Genomic DNA, 11187 nt, shown 5'->3' on the forward strand with positions numbered 1-11187 from the left:
CCCCCCCCCCACTTCAGGTTTCCTAGGAGAGAGCACCCATTAGGTGGCCGCACATGTGTTGGAACAGCTCCAAAGGGACTTAATTTTAAGCGCCATGGTCCTAACTTCTCCACGATTCTTGGTGATCATTCTCCATCCAGCTCTCTCTGAGCTACACAGTTAAGCTGACCTTGTGGACTGGATGTCATTAAACAAGCATTTACTGAACACCTAGTATGTGTCTCCTACTGTGTGATACGTATTCATCCTGAGGGCCCCACAGGGCAGCGACTGTGTCGTGGTTCTTTGCAGATACGCAAGGATTACATACACAGTACTAAACATGCTGGGCACACAGTAGGGTCTTTGTACTTTTACACTTGACTCACTATCAATCTCAGTCAAATCTAAGTACAATCTACCCAAAGTATTTCAGAAGCCTCAACACTCAGGAGAACGGGACCTTGTGAAAGTGGAAAGGTGCCAAGCTATTCCAGGAAGCCCCTTCCTTGAAGGAGATTTCCAATCCATTGGGGGGCCACAAATCACCAGAACAAGGCAGGGAGGAGTTCAACTGAATAGAACATCCAGCCTCTTCTAAGTTTGCTCCACAAGGACCCTCTCCCCCATCCCGCACCAGAGAAATGTTACTACTAGAACTGAAAGGAACTTGTGCAGGATCCATCCGTCCGTCCAACCATCCACCCATCTAACAAACAGCTGAAGAGAACATGCTCCAGATAATGCTCTAGGCATTAGGGAAACAGGCTCTACCTCTAAGGAACCCACCGTCTATGAGAGAGACAGACATGTAACTAACCCTGCGGTTAAGACCTACTTGGATTCAGTCAAACAGTTCCCCTCATCACCTGTCAAGGGAGCTGGGCAGTTCCGACTCGGCCCCTTCGCTGTGTATGATCTGGGGGCAAACCCCTCCTCCCTGAGCTTCGGCTTTCGTTATGCAAGAAGAGTGAGTGTGAATATATCTTAGGCCCCCCACAGAGACAGAGACGTGAGAGGGGGAGACAAAGAGCATATAAAGGACACACCGTGAACTACTGAGAAGAGAGGCTTCTCCGAGACACAGGGACGCAGATCTACATCTGGCAAAGGATCCAGGAACAAGATCCAGGCTGTCTGGGCCCCTAGTTAACTCAGCATCAGCAGCTTTCTTTCCCTCTCGTCAGGGCCACACCATCTCAGGCACCAGCGGCCACTGCCGTGCTGTCAGGAGAAAGTTCCCAGCCGGGCAGGCAGGCTAAGGGGTGTGCAGGGTGTATATAGGTGGATGGGGGTAAAGAGAAGTATTGGGTGCACCCTTCCCTCCCGTCTCTCCTCCCCAAACTCGCCGTTTGAGCCAAGTGTATGGCTCATCCCCTCCAGAACCTATGGATTCAAACCCAGTTCTGACTCACTTTCTGCCAGAGATCAAACAGAAACAGGCTGAAGAATAACCATTATGTTAAAATCATAGAAATTTTAGAACAAAGAGGTCTGTAAGAGGGGTCGGCCAATCTGCCCAGTTGCAAGCAGATACCTATGTCACCCAAGAGAGGCTGTACGCTCATTTAAAATATATTCAGAGTACAAAATTCCAGGGCTTCCACCTCTGATCCTTCTGACTGGCTTCTGCTACCATCAGCAAGTTCTTTATGATTAAAAAAGAAAAAAAAAAAAACCTGTTAGAATTCCTTTGGGTGGAATGAATCTAATGCCTCAAACCTATTTTTAGAAGTTTAAAATCATTTCTCCTACATCTCCACCTAATCTTTGTTTAGAGTCTACCTCAAGTGACAGAGAGATAATTAAATGATGATGTAACTCACTTCACCTTAGGACAACTCTTCTTATTTTAAGCTCAATCTGTTTCCTGTGGCTTCCCACCAAAGGTCCTATATCTATCTATCCACTTGGCAGGTGCAGAATAAATCTCACTGCTCTTCCACGTGGCGCTTTTGACGTGGCTCTCAGGCTCCCTCAGTCTTTTCTTCTCCAGACTTGCTGGTCCCTCTGGCCATCCCTCACACAGCACGACTGGATCCCTTGGCCACTGGGTTCGCTCTCCTCTGAACGAATTCCAGTTCATCTCAATCCCCCTTAAACTGTGGAGCCCAGAAATGGCTGTAGGACAGAAAAGGAGTGCCCTGATGACCTCAGAATAGAGCAGAACCATCACTCCACGTGCTCTGGAAATCAGAGTGCAAACATAGATTTTTGGAGTCATATTCTGAATCAGAGGAATCTGGAATTAGTCACTCTTCTCTTATGAGTCTCTGGCTACAGCTTCCAGGCTAAGGAGAGCGCGTGCACGTGTAACGTATGTATGCATCCCTACAAGGGACACTCCCCGCCCCCACCATTCCTTCCCCCAACCAGACAAACCCACGTTCCAGTGGGATGCAGAAGAACCCACTCAATCCTCAGCCCAACTCAGGTGATACTACAATTCGGAACGTTTATATGCATATTTCCAGGCCAGATACAAAACCAGCCCTTAAGAGATTCTGGAGATGTCATGTCCTTAGCAAATGTTTTCCCGTCTTCTAGTCCAAACATTTGCTCCTTGGACCCTTACTGCCTGACTTACAGAGAAGATGAGGTTTTGCCTGGCTGGCCGAGAGCAATACTGTGAGGTTCTGTCTGAGGCCGTTAGGAAAACTGAATCCAGCCCTGTCTCATCTGTCACCGGAACAGAAGGGTGCGTGTGTGTGAACATGTGCACAGTGAAGGCTGCTCACGCCCTTCACACTTTCCTAAGGAGGTCTCAGGTAATTATCAGGCCGCTCAATTCAGGACTAATTCATGGGTCAGCAAACTACGACCCACAGGCCAAATCCGGCCTACCACCCGTTTTTGTGTGACCCACAAGCTAAAAATGGTTCTTACATTTTTAAACGGTTGGGGGAAAAAAAAATGTCTTGTGACATGTGAAAATTATATGAAAGAGAAATTTCAGAGTCCATAAATAAAGTTTAATTGGGAAAACAGCCACGTGCTTTCATCCTTATATGTCTGTGGCTGCTTCCACTGTACAAAGCATTACAAGAGAGATGGCCTGGCCCACAAAGCCCAAAGTATTCACTCTCTGGCCCCTTACAGAAACAGCTAGCAAACCCTAGTCCCACAAAATGTGTGACCTTGAAAGGTCTGTTCTGTGAGTCTGCCTCTCCTCCGTCAGGTTGAAGAGGTGGGTACCTGTGCCCCACCGACAAGGCACCTGTGCTTGACGACTCCACAGTGGAAGGAAGGGGCTGCAGGCTGCCTGCCGCCTGCAGAAGATATCTGTAGGGCCAGGAAAGAGAGGAGGGGTTTTTTTCCAGGTAGGACGACAGAAGCTCCCACTCCTTCATTCTCTCCCAATGGGGTACCCAATGGGGTACTACCATCCATGGCCTTGACACTGACACTCTCCTGCCAATGGCAGCTCCCCAAAACGTCCCTTTCTCTTCCCTTCTTCCAAAGCCAGCTCTTTCCAGCCCATCCCGAACTTCGCTAACCTATGGAGTGCTGTCTAAGGCAAAGGAGGAAAGCATGCCCACCTTAAGGCTGCCGGGAGAGGAGTAGCGGGAAGCAGAGGGGCCAGGCGGTGTCCACAGAAGCGATCTGCTAACAAGTGTCCGAGAAAGTAAAGAGGCAAAGATCCCCTTTCCCCAGCCCTGGCTGGGCGCTTGGCTGAGTCCCCAGGGAGACAGAGCTTCAAGCCCTCCCCTACTCTCCACTTACCTAAATTAAGCAAATAACTAACAATACAAGGAGGCGTGGGGGGGTAAGGGCCCCCCCCCCCCCCTGCCCGCCACTGGGTATCTATTTTCTGAAAACACACGGCAAATCTCTGAGCCAAATGCTGGCTAAGCCAAAGAATAAACAAATCGCTTTATTCCCCCGAGACAGGAGCTACTGACTTCCCCTCTGGTGCCCCCCTCCTGCTAGCTGGACCCATCCACCGATCCCAGGGCTCTTCCCTGCAGGAGAAGCCGGATCTGTCTACATCTGAGAGGGCGGCCTGCCTTCTAACCCTCCAGCCCACCTCTCCTCCCTTGCTAACCACTGCTCTGGTCACCTGCCCCCCACCAGAGGCACCCCAGAGCTAAGTCAGTGGGTGGAGAACAGGAGCACATGGCCTGTCCACACCTCCCCCAGAAGCTCCGGCCAGCTCTCCATGACGCATCGCTCATGCAATCCTCTGCCCTCTTTTCTCCAAGTTCAGGGACCCTGAATAAGTCTTGCTGGCCAAGGGGACCCCACCAGCCTCAACCCAACCCCTCCCTCCACCAGCCCCAGGCCCACCCCTCAGTGCTCCAAAGCTCAGCTCGGACAGTGCTACTATGAGGGCAGTGCTACTCTGACGGAGGTGAGGAAGAGGGGGAGAAAAAAGCCAGGGAGGAAAAAGAATGTGGCATCTCTGCAGCATGATGTCACGCTGGCTGCTTTCAGATCCCCCAACACAGAACAGAAGCAAACAACATGGACTCCAGATTTACTGAGCCGGGAAAGGTTTGTGTTCTCAGCAGCTCCAGCCGCCTGCGCCAGCTGGAAAAAGCACACAGCCAGATAAGACAGGTCCCCCACCCGACCCCTGCATAGGCGCCCCTTCCAAAAAAATGCCTGGAGAAAATAAAGATGGACTGACATATACACACACACAAGCGTCAGCACGAGTGAGCACTAACCTGGCAGCCATTGGGAAGGTAGTGGAGCGCAGGGCAGAGCTCATTCATTCATGCACTGGGCAGTGGGGGGAGGGGGCGGGGAGCGGGGGGCCCTGAGGATGCCAGAGGGCACGCACCTCCATGACCATCCCACAGCCCTGTGGCTAACGGCGGGGGCAGGGCTCTCACAAGCTGGGGTAGCTTCCTTTCCCTGCTGTTTCGAAACGCTCTGGAATTGTAAGCGTGACTCCCCTTGAATTTCTTCCCCCCACCTCCCCTGCGGCCGGTGCCGGTGCTGGTGCTTGGTGTGGTCGTGCGGCCACGCCGCCGAGCCCCTCTCTCCCGGCCCTCACTCCCTTTCTCTCTCTCCCTCGGACTCCCTCCCAGACAGCTGTTCCCGAGCTCCTGCACGCACGCGCATAGCGCACAGACACACTCAGACACGCACCCCTCTGGCGCGCAGACACACTCGCACACACGCACGCAGACACGCGCACGCACACCCCGCCGCCTGCCGCTTTACATAATGCAACTCTTTGGTGCACAGTCAGCTTGCCAGCTCTCAATTATTCATGCCGTCCTGGAGGACAGGGCCGCTGGGGCGACAAGCGTTATTTCCTCTCCATCCCCCAATCTGACAAAACACAGGTTGATGCCCCTGAGAGATTCTGCTCCCTTCGCCACCACCAGTTATTTCCCAGGTGTTGCCTATTAGGTCAACCTGTATCAAGGAGGTGATACTAAATCAAAACACAAGTGCCTGGCTCAGAATAGAGCCTTGCACCTTTCAAAGGATGACAGCTGCTCTTACTGCCTGAGCCTCAGGAACAGAGGAAAGGAGGAAGGCGGCACTGGAGACCACAATCTTTAAAAGAAAATGGCAACGGCCTCTTCAGGGCAGCCTCCACGACTTCCAAGGCAGCAGGCCGTGATACCTGCAGGTCAGACCCTTAACAAGTAAAACACTTACATTCATGACAAAGCACAGTCATCTGAGTTTTCAAACTCTAAGCAGCACCTCCAAAAATTGGGGTTTTTTTTTCCTGTCCATTCACTGGAATGTAGCACTAGTACTGAAACAGCCCCCAGATGAATGTTCTTTCAGATGAGGCGTATTCTATTCAGCAAGGATATTAATGAATACTTTGAAAGTCATTCACGGCTTACAAAGCACTTTCACTCACATTAATTCATTTGATTTCCACAACAATCATATACATAGGCATTGTTATGACAACTAACATAAGGATGCTGAGCCCTGGAAAACACTCAGGAGTGTGTGTGTGGAGGGTCCCCACAGCAAGAAAGGTTGAGCTGGGAATCCAGATCACCTGACCTGAAATCCCATGACACCACAAGTATGACGGTGAGAATTTTGAGTACCACCGTCATCTTTTGAGGGGAGGAGCAGAGGAACCCCAAACCTGGGCCCAAAACAACAAGAACAATGGTGACGGTTAGCTCAGTGTTTCTCGAACTTTAATCAGTTGAGGATCTTGTTAAACCACAGATTCTGATGTAGTATCTGTGGGAGGGACAGAGGGCCCAAGAGTCAGCCTTTCTATCAAACTCCCAGATGATGTCCATGTTGCTATTCCAGGGACCACACTTTGAGTAGCAAAGTGTTGGTTTACGCATTCTCACTCTTTGGATGTCCCTAAAGGGCAGAGTTTTGTCTGCCTGCTGCAGCTGCACAGGGTAACATGCTGAAGGTGAATAACAACTATAATTCATCAATGCCACCTGTGTCCTGCTCACCAGACTCAGGCTGGGAGTTAATACTTCTTGGCCAACTGTTGGCAAAAAGTCTCACTCTATGATTGCCAAGCCCTACAGGCTCATCAAGAAAGGTCTTTCTAGGATTGTTTCTACCTGCAACCAGTTGAGAGAATAGCAGCTTCATGGTGTTTAGGAAGCACCTAGGTTTGGTAACTGTCCCACCTCAGTTACGTAGAGGAATTTCAGTGCCACAGAAAGGTGTGCTGGCAATGCCCTGGGATGCAAGCACTGCCCCAGTTCTACCCACCCCGGCTTGTCTGGTCAAGTCCCACCTCTTCTGAAATGATAATCTCGCTGTGGACCACCCACCCACCTCCCCTTCTGTTACTCCAGGGAAAGATCTCGGACTTCGGGGGTCAGATCTGCATTCAAAGCTATGCTTTGCTGCTTTCTGGCTCTGTGGCTCCAAGTTGCCCTGCCACCCCCTTCTCAGATGCAGTTTGTTCATCTGAAAAAGCCAAAAATAGGTATTTCCTCTCTTACAGGGCTGAAAAAAATGGAAGACTAAAATAAAGGTATGAAAAAGCACCCAGGAGAAGCTGGCTACATCCTCCACCTCTGAGCTTCTGACTGTACTACAGAATTTAGAACTTAATTGTAGATTCTGTTGTTCATTCTGTTGGTTTTATCTCCCTAAGAAGATTGTAGGCAACTTCCTTCATGTCCCTCCAACTCTTAGGAGTACTGGGTACAGCACAGGTATCTGTAAATATCCTTGCACTGACTGTCCCGTCCTCCATTAAGACAGTAAACAAAAGGGTTGGTAGGCCCGAGCCCTTGTCTTGCCTTCTCCATTCACTTACTCTGTGACTTTGGACAAATTATACTGACTTTTTGGAGGCTTTGCTTCTTCCGCTATAAAATGCACAGATTTCACCTTTCTTCTGAAACAGCTCTACACAGCCCGGTAGTATCAGTATCTTCATGATTTAGATTGACAGCAATAGGTTAAAAGGGCAGACACAGAGATCAGACAAACCTGACTTCAAAAGCTAGTTCTCTCAATTACACTAAGTCCCCTGCATACGAACCTTCAAGTTGTGAACTTTCAAAGGTGCAAAACGTGCCCATGTATGCTAGCTGTTGTACTGTACTATGGTACTTTTCAAGGTACTGTACTGTTAAGATTAAAAATGTTTTCATTGCTGTGTTTGTTTTTTATGTATTATTTGTGTGAAAAGTAGTATAAACGTATTACAGTACAGTACTATATAGCCGATTGCGTTAGCTGGGTACCTAGGCTAACTTTGTTGGACTTACGAACAAATTGGACTTAGGAACACGCTCTCGGAACAGAACTCGTTTGTATGTAGGGGACTTACTGTACTAATTTTGTGACCCTTGAAGTTAGCCTCTGGCTTCAGACTTTAAATTCTTTAAGTAGTCACAAAAATAACAGAATATTACTGGATTGTGTGAGGATTAAGAGAGGTAAATACAAATAACAAGCTTTTCACTGTACCTGACACAGTGTCTATCCAATAAATGAAAATTATTATCAGTACTGATTTTAAAAATAGCTATTTTTAAAAAACACAACAAAAGATATCTTCTAGTGGTGAGACAGGCATTCAGAAGCCTTCAGTTGAGTCTGGATCTAAGAAAGATCTCAGTTCCTAAAGATGCATGTGGTATGTGCATGATATTTCCTCAGTTTCCAAAATGTTCTTTGCCTGCTCCTCCCAAATTGGACCTCATTAAATAATAAGAAAGTTACAGGGGGCTTCCCTGGTGGCACAGTGGTTAAGAATCCGCCTGCAAAAGCAGGGGACACGGGTTCGAGCCCTGGTTCGGGAAGATCCCACGTGCCTCGGAGCAACTAAGCCCGTGCGCCACAACTACTGAGCCTGCGCTCTAGAGCCCATGAGCCACAACCACTGAAGCCCGTGCGCCTAGAACCCGTGCTCCACAACAAGAGAAGCCACCGCAATGAGAAGCCCACGCACTGCAATGAAGAGTAGCCCCCGCTCGCCACAACTAGAGAAAGCCCGCGCCCGGCAACGAAGGCCCAACGCAGCCAAAAATTAAACACAAAACAAACAAACAAAAACCAGAAATAGAGTACTTTCTACACGCAGTGCAATTCGCTAAGTCTCTGATGTGAATGGTCTCATTTAATTCTACCAGCAACGATAAGAAACAGGTACTCATCAACCCCGCTTTTCTGATGAACGAAAACCATGAGAAAGAGGGTTTAATAACCTTCCTATAGTATATGGTTAATAAACAGTAAGAGCATGTTTCTGAAACCCAGACCCCCTTAGCCGAGTCCTACTCTTAACCATTAATTGTGTATGAAAAGAAGGCTACTGACTCCTCATGAGGAGGGAAGGGGCCTTTTCAAACTCACAGTGTTTATAGATTGCACTGTTCGCCTCATCCTTCCTGAAAGTCACAGCGCAAACTCCAAAGAGGCTGGCTGAGCCTCAGAGCGCTCGCTGTGGCCAGAACAGGGCTGACCGGGCAGGTGGGACTCCTGGTCCCGGACTCAATCTCCGCGTTCCAGTGGCTGGGCTATCTGTTGCCTAAATTCCCAAGCTGCTTTTCTGTAAATGAATTTAGGAAATTGAGGTCAAAGTAGTTTTCTTTTTCTGAATTAAACCTTTGCCGTAGAGTTATAGAAAACTGACATTAGTTTCTATTTTTGAAAGGAAAAGAGGTTTCTGAGAGTCTTGTACAGTATCAAAAGCACTTTCCAAAGAGCACCCTGGAGGACTTGGGGAAGAAAAAGAAGTTAATGTACACCTGCAAATCCAATTGAACCAATGGTCCCATTCAACCCAATCCCATTCGATCGCAAGCTATAAAAAGAAGGTCGTGTCTACACAGCATCTTGTTCACCTCAAGTGCTTAACAAGTGTTGTGGACAAGAATGGGAGGTAGGGATGATAAAAGATAAGGTCTTATCTTTGAATCCTGCTCCCATCCCGACAAAAACAAAAGAATTTTTACATAGCAAATACTTCAAAGATTTTAACTACTGAATTTGTTGAATTATGGGGAATGATAGGCAAAAGTGAACCTGACTCTATCACGACCATCATCCAAAGCACAAGTGCTTTTCTGAAGCACAAGCATCTAGGAGATTCCTGAAGTGTGTGGGGGTAAGTCAAAGAAGGAAAAGGAACAAAGATCTAACACCTACTGAGACTCGACCATGTGCTAGTCATGTATTTTACTTTATTATATATTTTCTTGTAAAACTTTTTATTTAATCAAATAAATGAAGAAACTGAGTATAGAAGCCTCTCCTTACCCAAGGTCACACTAGTATTTCTAAAATCTGTGTTTGCACCACACCATGCTATTTCCATAAATAAACACCTACTAAGGAAAAAGGCACTTCCCAGGTCACTGGCACTTAATCATAACCAGTTACTATCATAACACCGCATTTAGTCCTCCACACAACCCTGCAAGGTAAGTTCTATCCTTCCTATTTACTCAGGCCGGCTATCCATTTATTGCCCCTCAGCTCCAAATCCACCCTTCTTTGCCTCGCCTTGTGATGCTGGAGCTGTGCCCTGGGAGCGGTTCGCCAGCCTCCCGGGAGCACCACTGGCGTCCCGTGGGTTGTTTTCGGGTTTATGTGCCCCACCCTGCAGCGTCTCAGGAACTTTCTGTGCCATATACTGGGCAACAGCCACTGCCCTCCAGAATGAGCTCTGAGTCTTAGCCCTGTGTAAGGGGCCACCCTTACCAATTTGTTCCTAGAGGTAGTGGCTGCACCCTACCTCTGTTATTCCTGTATTCCTTAGAGTCTGCTGCACTCGTTTACACTTGTTCATGATTCCTCATACTAAACTTTCCCTGTTCAACTTATTGGTGTGGTGTCAATCTCCTGACCGATGCTCCCTGATATATTACTACTCTACAGGGATGAGCAAAAAGCAGCTTAGAGGAGTAATACACCATCCTTGCCCTTGAGTTATTCAGTAAGAAGAAAATGGCTAAAAGCATCTAGAGCACTCTATGAGGCAGACAGATTTTATACATTTAATATGCACTCCCTCATTTAATCCTCACATCAACCCTCCTTTACAGATGAGGAAACGGAGATATCTCAGAGATTAAATAATTTCCCCAGATCACACAGTGCACAGAGAAACCAGAGTTTCTGACCCCACAGTCCATTCTCAGCCATGCTATGCTACAACGCTGCCACCATCAGCTGGCTGCAGTCAAAGAGGGAAAGGGGTGCAAGGAGGCAGAAGTGGGACACAGAAACACAACAGTCTTTCACGAAGTTTGGAAGAGCAAAAAGAAGGTGAATTGTTGTCCAGAGAGGTCCACCTGTCTCCGAAGAATTTAAAATATGAGAAGGGACCATTAAAGGTCTTTTAAGTCAGTCTCTTAGTGTAAGAGACTTGGCGTACCCTGGTCATCAGGTACTCGGGAGACCCTATTAAATATCTCTTTCAGAATTAATGCTTGTCCATGTTTTATGAACCATTAATGCAGAAGAACCGATGGTCCACAGACTTCCACTCTGCCATCTCTGAGGTCCCAAACCCAGACTTTAATCCATGGAACCTGGGTCAGGGGTTCCGAATAGGTATATTGATTGCCTCTGACCCAGCTGTAACCCAAGACATCTCATGAATATTGCAACTCTCACATGAGGAGCAGTGATGTCTACATAATTAAAACCTGAAGCAAGAAATGGCCGGAAGGGTGGGGAGAGAGGGGTGAGGATTCAGATAGCTCTAACACCAATCCCACCCTATGGTAAACCAACACTGCCACTAAAACAATGCCCACCCGTTAGGTCAAACTTCAG

At 48.0% G+C, this 11187-nt stretch overlaps 1 protein-coding gene across 1 annotated transcript in view; it reads right to left on the bottom strand.

The window, feature by feature from the left end:
* Positions 1 to 11187, bottom strand: part of GRAMD1B (GRAM domain containing 1B) — a 175733-nt gene that overhangs the window by 55955 nt on the left and 108591 nt on the right. The gene's annotated exons all lie outside the window — the stretch shown is intronic.

This window comes from Lipotes vexillifer, unplaced genomic scaffold, assembly GCF_000442215.2.
Source record: "Lipotes vexillifer unplaced genomic scaffold, Lipotes_vexillifer_v1.1 scaffold1447, whole genome shotgun sequence".
In the NCBI taxonomy this organism is placed as follows: domain Eukaryota; kingdom Metazoa; phylum Chordata; class Mammalia; order Artiodactyla; family Lipotidae; genus Lipotes; species Lipotes vexillifer.